The 25,000-nt window shown below is 46.9% G+C and overlaps 1 protein-coding gene across 10 annotated transcripts in view; it reads left to right on the top strand.

The window, feature by feature from the left end:
• The window catches only part of LOC113811920 (epidermal growth factor receptor kinase substrate 8), a 533,483-nt gene that overhangs the window by 380,244 nt on the left and 128,239 nt on the right, over positions 1 to 25,000 (top strand). For 4 of the 10 annotated variants that reach the window (XM_070123119.1, XM_070123114.1, XM_070123117.1 and 1 more), the window contains exon 1: positions 24,446 to 24,551. The exons of 2 other annotated variants lie outside the window; for them this stretch is intronic. The gene's annotated coding sequence lies outside the window, so the exon portion shown is untranslated. Of the gene's footprint in view, positions 1 to 24,445; positions 24,556 to 25,000 lie in introns of those variants that run through there. 4 more of the 10 variants (XM_070123120.1, XM_070123115.1, XM_070123118.1 and 1 more) reach the window with 1 other exon arrangement.

The following is a 25,000-nucleotide window of genomic DNA, read 5'->3' as shown; positions in this document are numbered from 1 at the left end:
GGAAGGTGAGAGAGTGAGTGGGACATCGAGCGTGGGCTGTTCGATTTTGTGGTTGTGATTATGAAAAGTGGGGAGGAGAGGGAGGGAGGGAGAAGGGCAGGAAAGGGAGAGAGAAGGGGGAAGGGAGAAGGGCAGGAAAGGGAGAGAGAGGGGGAAGGGAGAGAGAGAGGGGGAGGGAGAGAGAGGGAGAGGGGGGAGTAAAGGGAGGAGGAGAGATGGGGGAAAGAGAGAGAGAGAGAGAGAGAATGAGTAAGGAGTAAGTAAAAGGAGACGAGAAAATTGGCGAGAGAGTATAAAGGAGATAAAGAGAAGTAAAGAGTAAAGGAAGTGGGGAGAGAAAGAGAGAGGGGGGGCAGAGCAGCACCAGTCATGGAGAGGAGAAGTAAGAAAAGGCAAAAAAAAAAAAAAAAAAAAAAAAAAAAAAAAAAAAAAAAAAAAAAAAAAAAAAAAGAGATTGAGAAAAAAAGAAAGAAAAGAACGAGCGAGTAAAGAAAGAAAGAGACAAGGAGAATGAAGAAAGTGAAAGATGACCTGGAAGGATAAAGAGTACATTCTGGGGTTACTTCAAGTGTTGGATGAGTGGCGGAACGAGGAGAGGCGAGGAGGGAACAAAGGAAGATTTCTTTGGAGTTTGCATGAGTCGCGGGGGAGTTGGGAGAGGGAGAGAGAGAGAGAGGGGGGGAGTTGGGAGAGAGAGAGGGGGAGTAGGGTGTGGGTGAGAGAGAGGGAGTTGGGTGTGGGAGAGAGGGGGAGTTGGGAGTGGGAGAGAGAGAGAGAATGAGAGAGAGAGAGCGAGAGAGGTGTGGGGGAGTTGGGAGTGGAGAGAGAGAGAGAGAGAGAGAGGTGTGGGGGAGTTGGGAGAGGGAGAGAGAGGGGGGGAGTTGGGAGTGGGAGAGAGAGAGAGAGAGAGAGAGAGAGAGGCGGGGGAGTCTGGGAGAGGGAGAGAGAGAGAGTGGGGGAGTTGGGAGAGAGAGAGGAGGGGGAGTTAGGAGTGGGAGAGGGAGAGAGAGAGACGGGGGGAGTTGGGAGAGAGAGAGAAAGACGGGGAGTTGGGAGTGAGAGAGAGGGGGGGGGGGGGAGTTAGAGTGAGAGAGAGAGAGAGAGACGGGGGGAGTTGGGAGTGAGAGAGAGGGGGGAGTTAGGAGTGGGAAAGGGAGAGAGACGGAGAGGGGGGGGGGGGAGTTAGGAGTGGGAGAGAGAGAGAGAGACGGGGTGTTGGGAGTGAGAGAGAGGGGGGGAGTTGGGGAGGAGAGAGAGGGGGGGGAGTTGAGAGTGGGAGAGAGAGGAGAAGTTGGGAGTCTGAGAGAGAGAAAGGAGTTGAGTGTGGGTGAGAGAGAGAAGGGGGGGGGGGTTGAGAGTGGGAGAGAGAGGGGGAGTAGGGGAGGGAGAGAGAGGGGAGTAGGGAGGAGAGAGAGGGGGAGTAGGGAGTGGAGAGAGAGTGGGGGAGATGGGGAGTGGGAGAGGGGAGAGGGAGTGTGAGCGTGAGAAGCTTAACGAAAGCGAGTGGAGTGGAAGGGAGTAGAGAGGGGTTCATTTGAGTAGCATAGAATAAAGCAGAGTGGAGGGGGATGCAGGAGACTCGGTAAGAATGGAGTAGAGCGGAGTGGAATGGAATGGAGTCAAGTGGAGGGGATAAGACAGGGGCTGAGTGGAGTGGAAAGGAGTTGGGTTTCGTTCAGTTGGGTGAGGTGGCGTAGAGAGGAATGCAGTAGAGTATGGTAGAGGCATAGGGAGTGGCATAGAGCAGAGGCTGGGTGGAGTGGAATAGAATAGAGTGTAGATGAGTGGAGTGGAATAGAATGGAGTGGAGTGGAACAAAGTGGATTAGCGTAAAGCTGAGTGGAGTGGAATAGAGTAGAGTTGAGAATTAAGTGGAGTGGAGTGGATTGGAACAAAGTGGATTAAAGTTGAGGTCGTGTAGAGTGGAATAGTATAGAATTAAGTGGAGTGGAATGGAGCAGAGGAGATTATAGTAACGCTGTGAGTCGAGTGGAGTAGAGTAAAGCTTAGTTAAGTGGAGTAAAGCGGAGCGGTGGAGTAGAGCTTAGTGGAGTGGAGTAGAGCGTAGGAGTGGAGTGGAATAGAGCGGAGTGGATTGGAGTAGAGTTAGAGCGGAGTGGATTGGAGTAGAGTGGAGCGGAGTGGATTGGAGTAGAGTGGATTGGAGTAGAGTGGAGCGGAGTGGATTGGAGTAGAGAGGAGCGGAGTGGATTGGAGTAGAGTGGAGCGGAGTGGATTGGGGTAGAGCGGAGTGGATAGGAGTGGGGCGGAACGGAGTGGATTGTAGTGGAGTAGAGCGGAACGGAGCGGAGTGGAGTGGAGTGTGCGCGGGAGGTAGCACCTTTCTCCCGCGGTAATGTTACGTCTCATGCAGCGTCTCGGATTTCCCGCCATACTGAGGGGCCGAACTCGCGCTCTCGACGGCGGGGAGCGGGCGGGCGGGCGGGCGGGATGTTGCGCCTTCGATCCTCGATCCTCCACTTTTCTTCTCGCTTGTTATTATTATTATTATTATTTATTTATTATTAATTATTATAAGTAGTATGATAATAATAATAATAATTATTATTATTATAATATTTATGGGTGGTCTATTTTTCTCTTTTTTGTTTTCTTTTTTATGTTCTTTTCTCTTCGTTTTCCTGGTTTTTGTTTTGTATATTTTGTTTTTCTTTCTTTTTCTTCTCTTTCTTTTATTTTTTTATTTCTATTCTCTTCTTCTCTTTTCTCTCTTCACTTTCTTTCTTTCTCTCTTCTCTCATCTCTCTCATCTCTCATCTCTCTCATCTCTCTCTCTCTCTCTCTCTCTCTCTCTCTCTCTCTCTCTCTCTCTCTCTCTCTCTCTCTCTCTCTCTCTCTCTCTCTCTCTCTCTCTCTCCTTCCTCCTTCCCCCTTCCTTCCTTCATCCCTCCTTGCCCTCTCTCTCTCTCCATCTCTCCCTCTTCTCCCTCCATCCCTTCCTTCCCTTCCTTCTCCCCATCCTTCCTCCATCCTTCTCCCCTTCCTCCATCCTTCTCCCCCTCCTCCATCCCTATTCTCACTCACTCCCTCCCTCCCTCCTTCCCCCTTCCTCTCTTCCTCATATGTTCGTCACCCAGTACTCCAGTCATGCAGAGCGCCAAGCTTCAGACGGGAGACTCGCCCTTATACCTCGGGGAAGGAGAGGCGTAAATTGCAAATCACCGGCTCTTCCTTCCCTTCCAAGGAAGAGTGAGTCGTTAGTGCGCACTGAAAATTTTTGAGGAAAATTTGTTGTCACTGAAGAGTTTGGATTTGTTTGTTTGTTTGTTTGTCTTATTCTTTTTTTTCAGCGTGAAAGTCAAGTTTTTTTTTGTCTTTGTCATTTTGTACCCGTGCTTGTTTCTGTCATAAAGTTATTCAAAGACACACTCTCTCTCTCTCTCTCTCTCTCTCTCTCTCTCTCTCTCTCTCTCTCTCTCTCTCTCTCTCTCTCTCTCTCTCTCCCTAGTTATTTATTTACCCCTTATTTCATATTTATCCGTTTCTCTCCCATTCCACGTGCAAACCCAATTTGAGATTTATTATTATTTCGGATTTTCTCAATTCTTTCCTCTTTCTTTCGTCGACATTCAGTGGTCAAATAAGAGGAGGAAAATTGTGATTCAGTCGAAGGCGACGAAGAAGAAATAGAACAGGAAGAAAGAATTGGAGCGAGAGCGAAGAACAGAGCTATGAATAGGTAGATAAAAAAGGTAGATAAAAGAAAAGGGAAAAATCAGAGTGAAGATAACGAAATAGAAGCCAATATATAAAAAAAACTCTGGCAGTTAAGTAGAAGCCATTATAATAAAGAATGAAACAAAATCAAGATATGTTGCAATTAAAAAGACGCCATTGAAAAAAAATAAAATAAAAAAAATAAAAATAAATTCCAAATCTTTGGCCATTAACTAGAGGGCTTTTTCTCGGCGCGGGCGTGTGGGTGACTTCAATGCGGGCGTAAAGGGTGAGCCAAAACCGCCCGGTTGTGACGAGCTCGAGGCGGCGTGTGAAAGGGGCTGGGGTGGAGGGCGAGGGAGATGGGGGTGGATGGAGCTGGGGGCAGGATGTGGGGGTAGATAGAGCTGGGGGCGAGGGGGATGGGGGTGGATGAGGCTGGGGGCGAGAGGGATGGGGGTGGATGGGGCTGGGGGCGTGATGTAGGGGTAGATGGGGCTGGGGTGAGAGGGATGGGGCTAGGGGGCGAGGGGGATGGGGGGTGGATGGGGCTGTGGGGCGAGGGGGATGGGGGTGGATGGGGCTGGGGGGCGAAAGGGATGGGGTAGATGGGGCTGGGGGCGTGATGTGGGGGTAGATGGGGCTGGGAGTGAGGGGATGGGGTGGAGAGGGCTAGGGGCGTGATGTGGGGGTGGATGGGGCTGGGGGCGAGTGGAATGGGAAAGGAGAGGGCTAGGGGGCATATGGGCGTGGTGCTGGGGGGCGAGGGGAATGGAGTTGATGGGGCTGGGGGCGAGAGGGATGGGTGGATGGGGCTGGGGGCGAGAGTGGATGGGGGTGGATGGGGCTAGTGTTAATAGGGATGGGGGTGGAGAGGCTAGGGCTGATATGGGGTTGGTGAGCTGGGGATGAGAGGGATGGGGGTGGAGAGGGCTAGGAGCGAGATATGGAGGTAGATGGGGATGGGGGCGAAAGGTTTGGGGTGGATGAGGCTAGTGTTGATGAAAATGAGCTAGGGGCGAGAGGAAGAGGAAAGAAAATAGGATTTAGAAATTAAAGGAAACGCATGGATAGACAGTGGCAGATCAAGACAGGGATAAAATTATAAGAGCAAACAGATAGAAAAATCGAAGAGGGAGAAAGAGAGAAACGAGATAAAGAGGACGGCAAAAAAAACGAAGAATGAAAAATAGGACGAATGGCAGAGAGAGAGAGGAAGGAACAGAGACTGGTGTATGTGTGTTATTTCCTGTTCTTCTAACCCGTTGTTTTGATTCAGGTTTGTTCATGATGACCCCCTTACTTTTAGTGCGTGTGTGTGTGTGCGTGCGTGTGTGTGTGTGTGTGTGTGTGTGTGTGTGTGTGTGTGTCTGTGTGTGTCTGTCTGTCTGATAGAGAGAGACAGAGAGAGAAAATGTGTTTGTGTATCTGCGTGTGCGTGCATGCTTCTGTGAGTGTATGTCTGCGTCTGTGTGCTTCTGATTGCTTGTTTATTTTAGCGTTACGTTCTCCTCCTTCCTGTCACTTCCGCTCTCTGTAGCTCCTTTCCCCTCTGTAATGGTACTTTCTCCGTTATTCTCTGCTGCCTGTTAACAGTAAGCGTCCCGTTGCGGTTCCCGTTTAGTGCGTAACTGAGGTATTGCTAAGATGGGTGGGGGTGGGGGGGGGGGGGGGGGGGGTGGTTCTCCCGCCATTGCGAGTCCTGCAATCGTGGCCGGGGATTTTTGCCTTTCGCTGTTTCTTTTTTTCTGCCTTTTCTCCATTTCTCTCTGTCTGTGTGTTATATTTTATTCATTTTCTTTGACTTCTTTATTTGGCTTTTTATATTTTCGTTTTTTTCCTATTATTATCCGTATTTAGGAACAGGTCATTATTTATTCATTTATTATTATTATTAGTAGTAGTAGTAGTAGTGATAGTAGTAGTAGTAGTATTTATGAACAGATGAGAGGAATAATAAGAGGAAACGAAAAAAAAAACGAAGAAAAAGATGAATATAGAAATGAAAGAAAATGGAGAAAGCATGACAGACAGACGCATCGATAGATCTTACGCTATTCAGAAAAAAGAGGAAACGAAAAAAAGGAACAAAGAAATAAAAGATAAATGGAGAAATGAAAGAAAATTGATAAAGCATGCGGCACAGGTAAACGCATCGATAAAAAAAATACTATGATAGGATACGAGACGAAATCAGTGTGTTTGTCTCTCTCTTTCACTTTCACTCTCGTCCTCCCTCTCTCTCTCTCTCTCTCTCTCTCTCTCTCTCTCTCTCTCTCTCTCTCTCTCTCTCTCTCTCTCTCTCTCTCTCTCTCTTTGTTTCAACTGTTCGTTACCACGGCGTAGGGTAACGCGTGTATGTGGAGTGGAGAGATGGAGGGAGAAAGAGAGAGGGAAGGAGAAAGGGAGGTCCCTGAGGGAGGGAGTGGGAAGGAGAAAGGGAGGTTCCTGAGGGAGGGAGTGAGGGAAGGAAGGAGAAAAGGAGCGGGGGAGAGAGAGAAGGAGGGAAGGAGAAAGGGAGGGAGAGAGAGCGAGAGGGTAGAAAGAAAGAGGAAGAGAAATATGAGAAAGAAATAGAAAGAGAAAAAGAGAAAGAAATAGAAAGAGAGAAAGAGGAAGAAAAAGAAAGGAAGAGAGAGAGAGGCATGTACGTATATGTACATTATGTGGATATGTATATGTATTCATATCCAGGCGTTAATCGCATGTCTTTGTGTTATGCATTTGTGTTTGTGTGTGTATTTGCACACACCTATTTATAGGTTTGTTTATCCATTAATCTTTTACTTTTTTACTCGTATCATGTTTCTTACACCTTTTTGTTTTTTGTCTGATATTTTTCATTTATCTTTTTTTGTGTTTGTGTGGTTTAGACACTTTATCTTTAATTTTTGTATTAATCTTTTCTTTGTATTTTCTAATTCATACTATAATATAGTTATGCGGTTTTATTTGAAATTAGATTAATTCAGATTATTTGAGTATATTGTTTTGCTGGAAGGTATTTTCTGCCTCAAGCTGCATTAGGAATATGTTTTTTTATTGCAAGGAGAAAGGCAATGATAGTAATTGTAATAATGATAATAATGATTGTAATGAAAAGGAGGAGGACGAATAAGAAGAGAAGTAGGAAGGAAAGAAGGAGATGAGGAGGAGGGGAGGAAGGTGAAGAAGTAGCAGAAGCAGCAGCAAAAGAAGAGGAGGAAGAATAAGATAAAGAAGAAGGGAAGAAGAGGAAAGAAATGAAGAGGTCGGAGGAGAAAGACGCGGAAGAAGAAGAAAAAAGAAGAAGACGAAGAAAAAGCGAAGATGTTGAAAATTAATAAATCTGCGAACCCCATGACACTCAGCGAGCCCCCCACCCCGCACCCCCCACCCGGCCATCACCCCCCCCTCTCGCCATCACTTTCGCTTTCACACTTCATTTATTCCGGAGCGAAGGAGGCAGCGGCAGTAACTCGGTTAGGGGAGGTGGGAGCAGGGTAGGATGGGGATGGGATGGGGGTGGGGGTGGGGGTGGGGTGGGCAAGGAGGGATAGAAGGTTGTGGTAGGATGTGGCGGGGATGGGCAGGGAGGGAGGTAAGGATGTGGTAGGATGTGGCGGGGATGGGGGTGGGGTTGGGCAGGGAGGGAGGGAAGGGGATGTGGCGGGGATGGGGGTGGGGTTGGGCAGGAAGGGGAGGGGAAGGACGTGGTAGGATGTGGATGGGATGGGGGTGGGGTTGGGCAGGGAGGGAGGGGAAGGACGTGGTAGGATGTGGCGGGGATGGGGGTGGGGTTGGGCAGGGAGGGAGGGAAGGATGTGGCGGGGATGGGGGTTGGGTTGGGCAGGGAGGGAGGGAAGGATGTGGTAGGGATGGGGTGGGGTTGGGCAGGGTGGGAGGGGAAGGATGTGGCGGGGACGGGGGTGGGGTTGGGCAGGCAGGGAGGGAGGGAAGGATGTGGTAGGATGTGGCGGGGATGGGGTGGGGTTAGGGAGGGAAGGGAAGGATGTGGCGGGGATATGGGTGGGGTTAGGGCAGGTAGGGAGGGAGGGAGGGGAAGGATGGAGCAAGGTGTGGTAGGATATGTGAGTAGGATTGAGCAGGAAGGGGTGGTGAATGGGGTAAGGATGTGGTAGGGTGGGGAGGCCGCAAAGGTTTGGGCATAGGAGACATGGCAGGATGCAGAAGGTTGTAGTAGGAAGTAGAAAGGTGTGGTAGGATGTGGTAGGTTGTAGCAAGATGGCAGTTAGGGTGTGATAGGATGCTGTAGCTTACGTTGTAGGATGTAGCAGTATATGCAGGATGCAGAAGGATGTAGCAAGATGTGCAGATGTGGCTGGATGAGATATAGGATATATTTGCAGAAGGACGTACTAGGAAATATGTTGTATATGTTGCAAGACGCGGTAGGATGCGACCGAATAGAGCATAGGATACTGAGCAGGGATATGGACAGATTAAAACGAAGATAAAACCTGAGTAGATGGTTGTGACTCCAGGAAAGGGGGGGGTAGGGAGGGAAGGATAAGGGACAGGAGGGCAAAGAGGGGGCGGGTAGGGAGGGAAGGAGAAAGGATAGGGAGGCAAAGGAGGGAAGGGGTAGGGACAGGGAGGCAAAGGGGGGGGGGTAGGGAGGGGAAGGAGAAAGGATAGGGAGGCAAAGGAGGGAAGGGGTAGGGACAGGGAGGCAAAAGGAGGGGTAGGAGGGAGGGATAAGGGACAGGGAGGCAAGGGGGGGTGTAGGGGAGGGAGGGATAAGGGACAGGGAGGCAAAAGGGGGGTAGGGAGGAGGGAAAGGGACAGGGAGGCAAAAGGGGGGTAGGGAGGGAGGGATAAGGGACAGGGAGGCAAAAGGGGGTTAGGGAGGGAGGGATAAGGGACAGGAGGCAAAGGGGGTAGGGAGGGATGGATAAGGGACAGGGAGGCAAGGGGGGGGGGTAGGGAGGATGGATATGGGACAGGGAGGCAAGGGGGGGTAGGGAGGGAGGGATAAGGGACAGGGAGGCAAGGGGGAGGGAGGGAAGGAGAAAGGACAGGGAGCAGAAGCATTTCCTGTCTTGTCTTTGCGGTCTTGTGGTGAGAGCTTAGTAGGAGGGAGAGAGGGAGAGGGAGAAAAGGGAGGAAAGAGAGAGGGTGGAATGGGGAGGAGAGGAGGGAAAAAGGAGGGAGAGAGGGGAGGGAGGAAAGAAGGAAAGGGATTGGAAAGAGAGAGGGAGGAAGGGAGGCAGGGAGACTTGGAGTGGAAGGAGAGGGGAACAAGGAAGGAAATGAGGGGGAAGGAGAGGGAAGAAAGGAGTGGGGGAGGAGAAAAGGAAGAAGAAAAAGAGAGAGACAGAGAGAGAAAGAAAGGGATAGATGGGGTACGAGTAGAGTGAGAGGGAACGTACAAGCTGAGGATGGCAGGCGAAAGGATAAGGAATGAAAGACACACACACACACACACACACACACACACACACACACACACACACACACACACACACACACGCACGCACACACACACGCACACATACATACACACATACATACACACATACATACACATACAAACACACACAAACACACACACACACACACAAACACACACACACACACACACACACACACACACACACACACACACACACACACACACACACACACACACACACACACACACACACACACAGACTGACAGACAGACACAAGCAGAAATATAAATAAAAAAAGAAAGTCCAACCAAAAACGCAGCACCGAGTTTCGTCACGTGACTGAGACGCAGTGAAATTGAGGGTGTGTGGAAAGTACAAGAAGAAGACGGCGAGAGGATAAGGAATAAAAGAGAGACATGCAGACGGACAGAGACAGACAGACAGACAAACACAAGCAAAAATATAAACAAAAAAACAAAGAAAAGAGAAAGAAGCACCGCATAACGTCACGTGACTGAGACGCAGTGAAATTGAGGGTGTGTGGAACGTACAAGAAGAAGACGGCCAGAGGATAAGGAATAAAAGAGAGACATACAGACAGACAGAGACAAACAGACAGAAGCAGAAATATAAACAAAAAACAAAGAAAACCAACCAAAGAGAGAGAAGCACCGCCTTACGTCACGTGACTGAGACGCAATGAAATTGAGGGGGTAATTGCAGGCGGCCGTCCTTTTGTAACCAGGAAGGGCAGGCCGTTCGCTCATGACAGGCCGTTCGTCCGTGACAGGCCGTTCATGACAGGCCGTTCATGACACCGCAGCTGGCGCTTGTCGGAGGCTTGGATCACGCGATCGTTCCTTTGGGTTTTGTGTGTTTGTGTGTTTTGTGCTTTTTTGTCGATTGTTTGGTTTGTTTGTTCTGGCTGTTTTTTGTTTTGTGTTTTAATTTTTTGGTTTACATCTCTTTTGCGTCCATAATCATCATCTTCTTTTTCTCTTGTATGAATTTCCCCTTTTTTGTTTTATTTATTCTTTCGTCTAACCCCTTTTTCCTCTTCTTTCCACCCTGTCTTTCTCTCTCCATTTCTTCCTCCACCTCCTCCCCCACTGCACAGTATCTCCTCTTCTCCCTCCACCTTCTCTCCATCTTCCGCTCCCTCCACCTTCCTCTCCTCTACCTTCCCTCCACCTCCTGCTCCTTCATCTTCCTCCACCTCGTGCTCCCTCCGCTCTCTCTCTCCTCCACTTTCCCTCCACCTTCACTCCCGCTCCTTCCCTTTCCTACTCCCTCCTCCACCCTCCCGCTCCTTCCACTTTCCCTCTGCCTCCCCTCCTTCCACTTTCCCCTCCACCTCCCCTCCTTCCACTTTCCCTCCACCTCCCCTCCTTCCACTTTCCCTCCACCTCCCCTTCCTTCCACTTTCCCTCCACCTCCCCCTCCTTCCACTTTCCTCCACCTCCCCCTCCTTCTCCACTTTCCCTCCACCTCCTCCTTCCACTTTCCCTCCACCTCCCCTCCTTCACTTTGCCTCCACCTCCCCTCCTTCCACTTTCCCTCCACCTCCCCTTCCTTCCACTTTTCCCTCCACCTCCCCTCCTTCCACTTTCCCTCCACCTCCCCTCCTTCCACTTTCCCCTCCACCTCCCCCTCCTTCCACTTTCCCTCCACCTCCCCCTCCTTCCACTTTCCCTCCACCTCCCCCTCGTATGTGCTACCTTCCCGACCTTCAACAGTTAACTATCGCCTTAAGAGCACTTTGCACTTGCAGCTGTGACGAAAGAGGCAGTGTGAGTCAGCTGTTTCCCTTTTTTGCACTGGAACTTTGCAATTGCGATTATGAAGCAACTTGATACGCTTGTAGAATATTTGCGGAAACAACGTTAACCGCCATCGTAAGCTTGGGTGGGTTGTCGTTGTAATTTGCTGGTGTTATTATAGTGATTGTCGTTGTTATTGTTATTATGGTATGTTGTCGTTCTTGTTATTATGGTTATCGTCGTTGTTGTTATTGTTAATATGGTTACTGTCGTTGTTATGGAGGTTGTTATTGCTATCATTTATCGTTACATGATTATTATTATCATAATTTTTGTGATGATAAATATATTAATGATGATATTGATATCAATAGTATGTTTTTTTTTCTGTTATTGATCTTATTATTCTTGTTATCATCATCATCATCACCCTTTAGTATTAGCATTCTGATGGGATTAATGGTAATGATTATAAAGATAATGATAATAATTTAGAAAAATTCATGTTGAATGTATTGTTATTATTGTTGTTAGTGGTAGTAGTAGTAGTAGTAGTAGTAACGATAGTGATCAGTAATTCTAAAAGTATTATCATTAGGATTATAGTTAAAAACTCTAATATAACTGACAAGAGAAGATTTATTAATTATTTACCCTAGTTGTGATCTTAACATTAGGGCCGCCAGTTTCTCTACAAGTCGTGGGTTTTACCACTAAAACTTGCAATTCCTGTAGCTCTTACTGCAATAACTATAATAGAATTCTACAACTACAACAACTATTATTGCAACTACAAGTAGCCCACTGCAGCTCTTGCTACAAGCACCACGGCTTCTGGTGGTAGTACGACTGCAGCTCATACTAAGACTGGAGTTAATGGTACTACTACGGGTCCTACTGCGATTTAGTACGGCTTGTTGCGAAATGCTATGACTTATTACGACATAGTTTGATTTGCAATGACTTACTACGATTTAGTATAACTCAGTACGACTTAATTTAGTACTGCTGTAACTTAGTTCGACTTAATACGACTTATAACAGCTTTTCCTACGACTTATACGATAATCTTTACTATTACTACTACTACGTACAACACTAACCATGACCGTCATTACAACTCGTAGTACGACCCCTTACGACGACCACGACGGCTCTCACTCTCACTCGGTCCCTCATGGTGGCTCCCGGCGGGTTTCTCCGTCGGCTGATGACGTCACTATGCAGACTTTTTTTTTTTGGGGGGGAAGGGGGTGGTGAGAACATTCGAGTGAAGGTTTTTGGGTGGATGGAGTAAGTGGGGGGGGAGAGGGGGGAGGAAGAGGAGGGGAGGGGAGGGAGGGTGAAGGGGTGGGGGTTGGGGTGAAGGGCTTAATGGGTGGGTGGGGTGGGGGTAGAGGGGGTAAGCATGGGGTGAGGGTGAGGTGGGGAAAGGAGAAGAGAAGGGCGAGGGAGGGTTAAGGGTGAGGGTGGTCATGAAGGGTGAGGTGTGAAAGGGGGTTGGCTGGGAGGGTGAGGGGAACAGAGAGTAGTGCGTGGGGGGAAGAGAGAGAGGGGAGCCTGAAGGGTACAAGGTTGAGAAGGGTTAGTGGGGGAAAGAGAGGGAGTGAAGGGTAGAGAGTGGATGAGATGAGGGAGAAGGAAGTTACAAGGAGGGGGATGGGAGAGAAGAAAACAAAGGGAAAAGGAGTAGGACGTTTGGGAGGAGGCGGGGGTGACATGTTGGAGGAGGGGGGCAGGGGAAGGGGAAGTGGGGTAGGGGTTGGACAATGGAGAAGGAGAAGGAGGAGGAGGGTTACAAGTTGGAGGAGGAAGTTGAGAAGGGGAGTGAAGAGAGAAATAAAGAAGTTAAGAAGTGGAGGTGGAGAGGTGGTGGAGATGCTTACAGATGGGAGGAGATAGAGGGGGGGGCAGTGCATCCGGGTGAAATGGCATAGGCTGTATGTTAATACCAGTAAAAGTATGTTAATACTAAGGAAAATTGCAAAATAAATGAAAGACACAGGAAACACAGTCATGTTGACGCAGTGAAAGAAACCTCATTGTGCAATATTTCTTATGTGCATAGAGGGTTTCTCTACCAATAGTAATAATGTTTATGATATTAAAACTGTAATATAATGATGATTATAAATGCAGTATTGATAATGTTGTTGTTATTATTTTTGTTATAAGAAGTTTTGTTGTTGGCGATATCATTTAAAAAGTCAAAGTAACAATGATCGTATCATTAATGATACAAATAATCACTCTAATCATATAGAAAAATATTGGCTAGTTGCAGTAGTGCATTTGCTGAATATTTTTGTCAGTGCTGTTTATTATTATAATTATTATTATTATTATTATTATTATCATCATCATCATCATCATCATCATCATTTTTTGTTGTTGTTTGTTGTTGTTCTTATTATTGTTACTGTCATTGTCTTCCATATAGTTTATTATTATTATTTTTAATTATTACTGGTATCTTTATAACTCTTACTATCATTAACCCTACGATTATTATTATTTTTATTATTATTGTTATAAAGAATATTTTTATCATCATATTATCACTATTAATATCAATGTCATTACTATTATCCTTATCGTTATCAATATTGTAACTGCATTGTTATTTTTATTGTTGTTGGTTTTGTTACTGTTGTTTTTATGATTATCATCATTATTATTATTGGTTGTAAGAGTAGTCGTATTGTTATTGCGATCATCGTTACTAATATTATTATTTTAAGCTTCCTTGTTACCCTAATCCTCCCATCTTTCTTTCTCCTTCTCCCATTTACTTTCTCTTTCTTTCTCTCTTTCTCTCCCTCGCTCACTCACTGCTAATGAAGTTTTCCTCCGGCGGTAGGTTTCACCGTGCGTCCCGTACCACAAGGCATATTTAATTACCTATTCGCTGTATCATCCTACCTTCGAGCTCATCAGACTCCCTCATCCCCCCCCCCACCTCCGCTTGCCCCACTTCTCCTTACTTCTTCTTCCTTTCTTTTCTGGTCTCTTTTCTTTCTCATTCTTTCGTCTTTTCTTTTCTTCTCATTTCGCTTTTTCTCTTCTTCGTTCTTCTCTTTCTCAGACTCCCTTTTCCTCAGGCACACTCCCAATACTCCTCTTCCTCTTCTCTTTGTTGTTTCCCCCTTCCCCATTCTCTTTCCTGTTTCCTCTTCTCTTTTCCCCTTCTTCCTCTCATCTCTTTTACCGTTTCCCCTTCTCTTTTCCTCTTCCCCTTCTCTTCCTCCTCCTCCTTCTCTTTCCTCTTTCCCTTCCTTTCCCTTCCCCTTCTCCTTCCCCAATACCCATTCACACTCCTCACCTCCCCTGTCTCCCCTTCCCACATTTCCCCAGTCTCTCTATCTTAAGTTCCTATTTCTACCTCCCCCATTGCCCTCTCATTCGTCTCTTCCTTTTCTCTCCCTCTCTCTCTCTCTCTTTCTTCTCTTTCTTTACTTCCCTCCCCCTATCCCCATTTCCTTCTCTTTAACCATTCCCCCTTCACCTCATCCCCATTTCTTCCTCCCTCTCTCCTTACTTCCCCTTTCCTCCCAGTGCCCATATTTCTCCTTTCCCCCTTATCCTCATACTTCTTTCTTCCCTTCTTCCCCCATTTCTCCCTCCCTCCCTTCTCTCTTCCCCCATTTCTCCCTCCTCCCTCTTCCCCATTTCTCCCATTCCCTCATTCCCATTTCTCCTTTCCCTCTGCCCCAATCCCCCTCCTCTTCCTCTCTCTTCTCTCCATTTCTTTCCCCCCTTCATTCCCATATCTCCCTTTCCCTTATCCCCATTCCCTTCTCTTTAGCCCCATTTTCCCATTTCTCCCTTCCCCTCTTCTCCATTTCTCTCTCTCCCCCTTCATCTCCATTTCTCCATTCCCCTTCCCCTCTTCCCCATTCCTCCCTTCCCCTCTTCCCCATTTCTCCCCCACTGCTTCTTGTCGTAAAGCCTAACTACATCTCATGGATAAGTACATACAAACCAATATTTTCTCCAAACATACATCGTTTCGCCCGTTCACGTACAATTCTTTTTTTCTCTCTTTCTTTCTCGTTATATTCTCTCTTTCCTCCCTCTTCCCCTCCGTCTCTCTTAGTCGCTTCCCTTCCCTCTTCCTCCCTCCCTCACCCTCTGTACGTTATCTAACCAACCCCGCTTCCACTTCTCCCTTCCTCCCTCCCACTCCCTATTCGCTACCTACCTACAACCCCCTCCCCTCTGCCCCCCACCGTCTCCACCTCTCCCACCCACCCCACCTCCAGCCCCTTCCCTTTCCCCCTTCCCCCACCTCCTGCAATTCTCTACCCCTGCCCCCTTGCCCCTGCCCCCACCTCCTACCCCTACCCTCTTTTCTCCTGTCGTACTGGTCTCGACATCCTGTTTCTGCATAAAGACTGTCCCGCACTTTCTCTGTCCTCTGCTATTTTTGTCTCCCTTTTTTCTGTTGCTACTACTACGGCTACTGAAGCAACTTACTACAACTACCGTCAGTAATACTACCACTGCCACTACTACCACTACTATTACTGCCACTATACTACCGCTGCTGCTGCTGCTGTTGCTGCTGCTGCTGCTGCTGCTGCTGCTGCTGCTGCTGCTGCTGCTAGTAATACCACTACTACCGCCGCCACCACTACTACTACTGCTATTACTATTACTATCACTATCACTATCACTATTACAAGTACTACTACTACTACTACTGCTACTATTACCCTACTATTACCACTACTACTATTGCTGTTGCTACCACCGCCACCATTAACGCCACCACTACCACTACTGCTGTTGCTACTACTACTATACTACTACTGCTGCTGCTGCTGCCTCCGCCGCCAACACTTATACCACTACTTCTACTGCTACTAGAAATAAAAACAGGAGAAGAAGACAAAAGAGAGAAAAGAGAAGAGGGAAGAGGAAAGATAAGGAAGGAAAGAGGGGAGAAGAGCGAGGAGGAGAAGAAGGATGGATGTGAGAAAAAGGGAGGAGGAAGGAGAGGGAGAGGAGAAGGAGAAAAAGGAAGAGAGGGCGAGAGGAGGAGAAGAAGGATGGATGAGGAAAGGAGGAGGAAAGGGGAAGAGAAGGTGTAAGGAAGAGAGGGGGAGGAGAGAATGGAGAGAGATGAAGGGGGGAGCGTAGGATTTTTTAAAATTTTATATTATTTATTTATTTTGATCTACTACTTCTATTACTACTACTATTGTTACTATTACTATTACTATTACTATTTTTTATTTTTGTTTATTTTTTATTTTGATCTACTACTGCTATTACTACTACTATTGTTATTATTACTATTACTATAAGTATTTTTATTTATTTATTTATTTAATTATTTTGATCTACTGTTATTACTGCTACTGTTGATATGACTATTACTATTACTATTACTTTTACTATTACTATTTCTGTTTCTATTACTATTACTATTTGTTTCTATTACTATTACTATTTCTGTTTCTATTACTATTACTATTTCTGTTTCTATTACTGTTACTATTTCTGTTTCTATTCCTATTCCTATTACTATTACTATTACTACTATTACTACTATTACTACTATTACTACTATTACTACTATTACTACTATTACTACTATTACTACTACTACTACTACTACTACTACTACTACTACTACTACTACTACTACTACTACTACTACTACTACTACTACTACTACTACTACTACTATTACTTCTATTATTACTATTACTTCTATTATTACTATTACTTCTATTATTACTACTACTATTACTACAATAACAACAACTACAACTACAACTACTACTACTACTGTTATTATTACTATTATTATCTCTACTGTTGTTATTGCTACTAATATTATTCCTACCATTACTACTACTACAGGTACTACTAATACCATTGTTATTATTCTGTTATTGTCATTGTTATTGTTATTACCTCCTCGTAGGTTTGTTTGTTTGTTTGTTCATTGGTTAGCAGAATAACTCAAAAAAATTATGAATCAATTTTAATGAATTTTTTTTTTTTTACGAGAGGTGTGCCTGAGCCTAACTTAGATGCCATTAATTTTGGGCGGCTATCCGGATGTTATTTATTTATTTAGGAGTCTGTTGGCAGGATCACCCATAAAGTTACGGACAACGGATTCTTATGATAAATCTACCCGAGGTGTGTCTTCGCCTTCATTCAGTTTCGGGATCCAGGCTTTTGTGAATGAATGTGCAGCATTATCTTGCCTCAGAGGTTATGTATGTTTACGGAACTCACCCGCGTACTCGAGAAAGGTGATTTTTAATGGAATTCTTAATAAAGTGTAAATTATTTTTTTCTGGCACGAGTGACCTTATTGTCTTGGGGAAAGGTATAGGCTCTCTGAGTGCTTCTTGTTAAGATTGTTGATGTTGTTGGTATTGTTATTGGTGTTATAAGTTTATTATTATTATGATTTATTATTATTGTTATGATTATCATTATTACTATTATTATTATCATTATTATTATTGTCATTATTACTATTATTATCTTTATTATTATCATCATTATTTTTATTTTTATTATTATTATTGTTATAATAATGTTAAGAATAGTTATTATTATTATTATTATTATTATTATTATTATTATTATTATTATTAATATTAATATTATTATTATTATTTGTGTGGACGAGAACATGCGCGGGCGTGCAAGTGTCTTTCTTTAACAAGGCAGTATAAGTATATATATATATATATATATATATATATATATATATATATATATATATATATATATATATATATATATGTATACACATACATACATACATACATACATACATACATACATACATACATACATACATACATACATACATACATACATACATACATACATACATACATAGATACATACATACATACATACATACATACATACATACATACATACATACATACATACATATTATATTATATCAAACAATTTATCTATCTATCTATCTATCTATCTGTCTATCTATCTATCTTTATGGGGTGGAGTTCCGCGACCGCCTCTGCCTATGCCTATAAGACGGTCCGAACGCGACGAGAGAGAGAGCGAGAAAACCGCCCCTCTCAACCACGCCCGCTTTTCCCACGAGTCGCGCACCGATCTCCACGGGTCGTGTCTGTATCCGCGAGCGTTTTCTCCAACGATGCTCTCGTTTTCCCGCTCCGATTTAGCCCGCAGATTTTTCTCGCTTCCGCGGGCGCCGCAAAGCACGAAGGCAAACAGGGCGTGCGGACTCTGGCTCGTCCGTCAGTGGCCGAGAATTTCGTGTGTGTGTCTGTCTGTCTGTGTCTTTTCTCTTTCTCTGCGTGTGTCTTGTGTGTCTTTGGATTTCTCTTTTTTTTTTTTGCTTGTGTCCTCCCCCACACAAATATATTTATATACGTATAGATGGATAGGTAGATAGATTGATAGGTAAATTGGTAAGTAGTAGGTAGGTAGATAGGTAAGTTGGTAGACAATTAGATATATAGATAGGTAAATAGATAGATACGTGCAGAGACAGACAGACAGACAGACAGACAGACAGACAGACAGACAGACAGACAGACAGACAGACAGACAGACAGACAGACAGAACACACACACAGAACACACACACAGAACACACACACAGAACACACACACAGAACACACACACAGAACACACACACAGAACACACACACAGAACACACACACACACACACACACACACACACACACACACACACACACACACACACACACACACACACACACACACACACACACACACACACACACACACGCGCGCGCGCACGCACGCACGCAGACCAGACGTTGTTCTCTCGGGGCCCTTATTTATGATCTCTGTTTACGTGCGCGTCACGGACCGAGATGCCACCCGATGAGTGACGGACGAAGGCCTGTGTGTGGCGAGTGTGACGCCCGACCGACCGACCGGTGGCTGACGAAGGCGAGGCAGGAGGCGGCTTTCGTTTCTCTCTCTCTCTGTCTCGAGAATGCCAGGGGGGGGGGGGGAGGTACTTTCGAGGGAGAAGGGGGAGGGAGGGGAGGAGAAGAAAGAGGAAAATGGGGAGGTGAGGAGAAGGAAGAGGACCGGTGGCTGACGAAGGCGAGGCAGGAGGCGGCTTTCGTTGCTCTCTCTGCCTGTCTCGAGAATGCCACGGGGGGAGAGGTACTTTCGAGGGAGAAGGGGGTGGGAGGGGAGGAGAAGGAAGAGGAAAAGGGGGAGGGGAGGAGGAGGAGAAGGAGAAGGGGGGGGGGGAGAAAAAGAGCATGGGAGGAGGAGGAGGAGGAGGAGAGGGAGGGTATGGGCGTGGGGGAGGGAGAAGGGGAGATGGACAGAGACAGAGAAATAGACGCACATATACTGAGACACATATAGACAGACGCACACATAGACAGACAGATACGCACACAGACAGACAGATACACACATAGACACACACACACACACACACATACACAAACAAACATGTACACGTACACACACACAAACACAAACACACACACACACACACACACAATCACACACACACACACACACACACACACACACACACACACACACACACACACACACACACACACACACACACAGAACCCCCCCCCCCTCTCCCTTTACACCCCATCCCCCCCCCACTCCATACACATACACATGACCAAACATACACAGAGCATTCCTCCCGCTCCTCACACCACCCAATGAACTCACTCACCCCCGCCCCCCCCCAATGAACTCACCCCCCCAATGAACACTCTCCCCCCCATCCCCCCACTGCCGGATGAAGTGCGTCGTGCGATGGGCGAGGTGTTATGTTGGCGGCTCGTCGTGCGTTGGCCTTGGGACTCGTAAGGCGTCGTGTGTCGTTAGGGGGGGGGAGGAGGAAGAAGAGAGGGGAGGAGGAGGGGGGAAGGGGGAAGGGGGAGGGAGGAGGGGAGGGGGAGGGGGGAGGAGGAGGAGGAGGAGGAGGAGGAGGAGGAGGAGGAGGAGAGAGGAAGAGGAGGGGGAGGAGGAGGGGGAGAAGGAGGAGGAGGAGGAGAGAGGAAGAGGAGGGGGAGGAGAGAGGAAGAAGAAGATGAGGAAGAAGAGGAGGAGGGGGAGGGGTAGGAGGAATAGGAGGAGATGGAGAAGGGAGTGGGAGAGGAGGAGGGGGGGAGGAGGAGGAGGAGGAGGAGGAGGAGGAGGGGGGAGGGGGAGGAGGAAGAGGAAGAGGAAGAGGAGGAGGAGGAGTAGTAGTAAGAGTAGTTGCAGTAGGAGTAGGAGTAGTAGTAGTGTTTTGAGGGAGTGTTGTTTATTGATTGGATTTTGTGGGGTTGTTGTGTGAATGAAGTTTGGCATCGTGTGTGTGAATGAATCTGACGTGTTTGGGATCGTGTGGGAGAGGAGAGGAGAGGAGAGAGAGGGGAGGGTTGTAAGGTTGATATTACATGTTCTCAGGATACTGACGTTCGACCTTCTCTGATAGCTTGCTTATAACCTTTTAATCCACTCGTATCGATACGTATATACCTTGCCACATTGGGTAACATGAGGCAGGTGTGGCATTCCGTATTGGCAGCGACCGGGCGCTTGCAGACTAAACATCCTTGGACTTTCGAGGGAGAGGGAGAAAGGGGAGAGAGGAGAGGGGAGGGGAGGGGATGAGAGGAGAGGGGGCAAAGGGAGAGGGAGGGGAGGAGAGGTGGGGAGGAGAGGGGAGGGGAGGAGAGATAAGAGGAGAAGAGAAGAGAAGAGGAGAGAGTGAGAGGAGAGGAGAGGGGAGGGAAGGGAGGGAGGGAGGGGAAGGGAGGGGAGGGGAAGGGAGGGGAGGAGAGGAGAGAGGAGAGAGGAGAGGAGAGGAGAGGAGAGGGGAAGAGAGGAGAGGAGAGGGAGAGGGAGAGGGAGAGGAGGAGAAGGGGAGAGGAGAGGGGAGAGGGAGAGTGAGAGGAGAGGGAGAGGGAGAGAGGAGAGGGAGAGGAGAAGGGGGGAGGGAGAGGAGAGGGGGGAAAGGGAGAGGGAGAGGAGAAGGAGGAGGAGGAGAGGGTGGAGAGGTGGGGAGGAGAGGGGAGGTGGAGGGGAGGGAGAGGGAGAGGAGAGGGAGAGGGAGAGGAGAGGAGGGGGAGGGGAGGGAAGGGGAGGGGGAGGGGGAGGGGAGGGGAGGGGAGGGGAGGGGAGGGGAGGGATGGGGAGGGGAGGGGAGGAGAAGGGAGGAGAAGAGAGGAAAAAAGAAGAGAGGAAAAAAGAAGAGAGGAGAGGAGAAGAGAAGAGAGAATGGGTGAGGATATATTTCGGCGCTTTCGGTATCTTAGCACCTGCCACATAGAGCTAAAATATCACCGTTGTCCAGGAGAGACAGACAGACAGACAGACAGACAGACAGACAGACAGACAGACAGACAGACAGACAGACAGACAGACAGACAGACAGATAGACAGACAGACAGACAGACAGACAGACAGACAGACAGACAGACAGATAGACAGACAGACAGACAGACAGACAGACAGAGAAAGAGACAGAGGATTATATATACGTCAGAAACACTACATAAAATGCTCGTTAGAAGATAACATGACACTTTGAAAATCCTCATAGATTCCCTCAGGGCAGAGAAGGCAGAGATAGAGAGGGAAAAGATGGGGAGATACGGAAATAATACGTGTTTTTGTGTATCTTCGAAGCCAGGCATTAACAGCTGGCGCTCAGGTGTGTGATTAGGTCAGTCGTCAGTCGGCGATCACCTGTTATTGAAGCGAGAGAAACCTTATTTTTTATTTTATTTTATTTTTATTTTTTTTATGTTTTTTTTTTCTTCTTTCTTTTTTTTTTTTTACTGGCAGACAAAAGATAGTTTTTTTTCTTTCTTTCTTTCGTTTTATTTCCTTTCTTTCTTTGTTTCTTTTTCTTCTTTTTTTTTGTATCGTTGGTCACCATGAAGCGCATCGGGGGAACAGCGAGAGTACGCACGAACTCTCGTGTATACATTGACACGTGTCAGAGAAGGGGAGGGAGGGAGGGAGGGAGGGAGGGAGGGAGGGAGAGAGGGAGGGAGGGGAAGGGAGGAGGGGGAGGAGAGATGGAGGAGGAGGAGGAAGAGGAGGAGAAGGAGATGATGAAGGAGGAATAGGAGGAACAGGAGGAGGAGGAAAAGTAGTAGCAGCAGCAGCAGCAGAGGGAGGGGAAAATGGAGAGGACGAGGAGGAGGAGGAAGAGGAGTAGGGGATGGAATTGGAGTTAGAGTTGGAGTTGGAAGAGGAGGAGTAGGAACAAAGGGAGGGAAAAGGGGGAAGGAGGAGGAGAAGGAGAAGGAGAAGAAGGGGAGAAGGAACTAGAGGAGGAAAATGTGGTGGAGAAGGATCCAGGGGAGAATAGGAGGAGTAGGAGAAAGATCAGAGGGAGGGAGAGGGAGGAGGAGGGGGGAGGATGAGCTGGAGGAAGGGGGGTGGGGGGGGGGAGTGACCGGACGGCTTTACTGAATCGCCTCGACTTTACGGAGTCTGTGATTGACAGGTGAATTGTGCACCTGGAGAATGTCTTTTTCTTTCTTTCTTTCTTTCTCTTTTTTCTGTCTTTCTTTCTCTCTCTCTCTCTCTCTCTCTCTCTCTCTCTCTCTCTCTCTCTCTCTCTCTCTCTCTCTCTCTCTCTCTCTCTCTCTCTCTCTCTCTCTCTCTCTCTCTCTCTCTCTCTTTGCTTTTTCTTTGCGTCGTTTCTTTGTTCTCATTTGTACAAGATTTCACCGATTTTTTTTTTCTTTTGTCAATATTTTTTTTTTTTCGAAGTGATCATTGTCTTTGTCTTTCTTGTCTGTTTTTCCCCCCACTTTCGCTTTCTGGTTGGTTAATTTCTGTTGATCTCTCTCTCTCTCTCTCTTCTCATTCTCATCCTCATCTTGTGCAGTTTCTCTTGCCTTGCTTTTTCTAATTTCTCCCTTCTCTCTTTCTTCCGATTTTTATGATCTGCCTTTTTGTTTCTCTCTTATTTCTTTCCATTTCCTCATTTCTGCGTTCGTTCTGTTTACCTTAAAACTATCCCCTTATTTTATTTTCCTTTTTTTTCTTTTGTGATTTTGTTTTCTCTTCCTTTCCATTCCCTCTTCCCAGTTCTTCTTAGTTATTATCTTTCTTTGTCTTCTTCACGCTCTTTCCGCACCTATAGTCTTCCCTTATCTATCTTCCTTCCTTCTCCGTTCCGTTTCCCTTTTCCGTTTACCCATATTCCTTTCTTCCCTTTCATTATTCTCTTGTACCGTATTTTCCTTCACCTCTCCCTCCCTCTCTCTCTCTTTCCACCCTCTTCTTTCTCTCCCATTTTCCTCCTTGTCTGTCTGTCTGTCTCTCTTTCTCTTTCTCCCTCCTCTCTCTCTCTTTCTTTCTCTCTCTCTCTCTCTGTCTCTCTCCTCTCTCTCTCTCACTCTCTCCTCTTTCTCTCTCTCTCTCTCCTCTCTCTCTCACTCTCTCCCTCCCTCTCTCTCTCTCTCCCTCTCTCTCTCCCTCCCTCTCTCTTTCTCCCTCCCTACTTCCCTCCTTCCCTCCTTCCCTCCCTCCCTCCCTCTCACCCTCCCTCCCTCTCACCCTCCCTCCCTCTCACCCTCCCTCCCTCTCACCCTCCCTCCCTCTCTCTTTCTCCCTCCTTCCCTCCCTCCCTCCCTCCTACCTTCCCCGCTCCCTCCCTCCCACCCATTCCCACCTTCTCTAACCTTCCAGAATCCCGTCCAACCCCGCGTGTCACTCTCACGACATGTCCAGGACGTGTTTGGCGATAAGAAGTGTCATTGGGTCTTGTAGGGGGTTGGGGATACGTTTTTGGGGTTGTTGAAGTGGTGGAGGGCTGGGTTGGGGTTTGGGTTCAGGTGGGGGATGGTGTAGTAGGGGTTGGGTGGGGAGTTTTTCGAGGAGGGTGGGGTTGGAGGGGGGAGGGATCTAGGTGGAGGTAGGGGTGGGGGTTGAGTCTTGATATTAGGGACTGCCTGTCTGTCTGCCTGTCTATCTGTCTGTCTGTCTTAGGGGTGTGAGGGTTGGGTTTATTTTTTTTAGGATCCTGGCAAAAGAGAGAGAGAGAGAAAGAGAAAGAGAAAGAGAAAGAGAAAGAGAAAGAAAGAGAGAAAGAGAGAAAGAAAGAGAGAAAGAAAAAGGGAGGGAGAGAGAGGGAGCCATACCCAAGAGCCAGAGACACATTCACGAAGCCGATGTAACTCAATGTAAGGTCCAGCGCAGGAATTATGGTTCACAAGAGATAAGGCAAAGATAAAAGAGCCAAGTATGTGCCACTGATAAAGTAGAACGAAAAGGAAAGAGAAAGAGGAAAAAAAATATAGGCCTTCGATAGGCATAGACTATTTTCGAAGACATTCTAGAAGGCATTTGAGCAGATATTTTAAAGGTATTTAAATGTGTATTCAAATAACCCGTATCCGTACCACATCCCCGTGCCCAATACCCACAAGAGGAGCAACACAACCACTCGGTAAGGTTGGCAAAGGTGTGAGAGACAAAGGCCCGTAAGGTTGGTAACACTGGTCGTGGCCTAATCGGTGGTTAGATTAAATGTTCTGTATCAGTAGTTATCTGGGGAGGTGATTACGCGATAACGGATAGAAAAAAAAACACAATATGAGTTGATTACGTTTGGGAAAAATGAGATGAGGAGGACGGCGGGGGGGTTAGTAGTGTTTCGCGTGCAGTGGTGAGGAGAGAGAGAGAGAGCTAGCTGGTCGGTTCTCACACGCGTGTTTTTGGTAGGTAGGTTTGGCCTTCTTTCGGTCTCCCTTTTGTATTGTTGCGCTTCTTCTTGTCTTTTGTTTTTCCCTTTTTCTTTCTTCCTTGCTTTCATTTGCTTCTTCTTTCTTTGCTTTATTAATTTTTTTCCATCTTTCCTTCCGTTCACCCCTACCTCCTTTCCTCTCTCCCTTCCTTCTCTACTTGATTCTTTCTTCCTTCCTTTTTATTTCCTTTTTTCCTACCTTCTTTCCTTTCCTCCTTCCCTCCTTCCCTCCTTTCTTCCCTCCCTCCCTCCTTCCTTCTTTTCTTTTCTCCTTTCCTTCCTCCCTTCATTTTTTCCCTACCTTCCTTCCTTCCTTTCCTCCGTTCTGCTATCTCTTCGTTCGCCGCAGAAGAAAAAAAAAACAAATCCATCCCAGTAGGCCTACCTCACTCGATCTCTTGTGAATTCGGAAAAAAAATAAAT

This window comes from Penaeus vannamei, chromosome 6 (genome assembly GCF_042767895.1).
Source record: "Penaeus vannamei isolate JL-2024 chromosome 6, ASM4276789v1, whole genome shotgun sequence".
Classification (NCBI taxonomy): domain Eukaryota; kingdom Metazoa; phylum Arthropoda; class Malacostraca; order Decapoda; family Penaeidae; genus Penaeus; species Penaeus vannamei.
The sequence above is the reverse complement of the archived record's forward strand: the minus strand, read 5'-3'. Positions and strand labels throughout refer to the sequence as shown.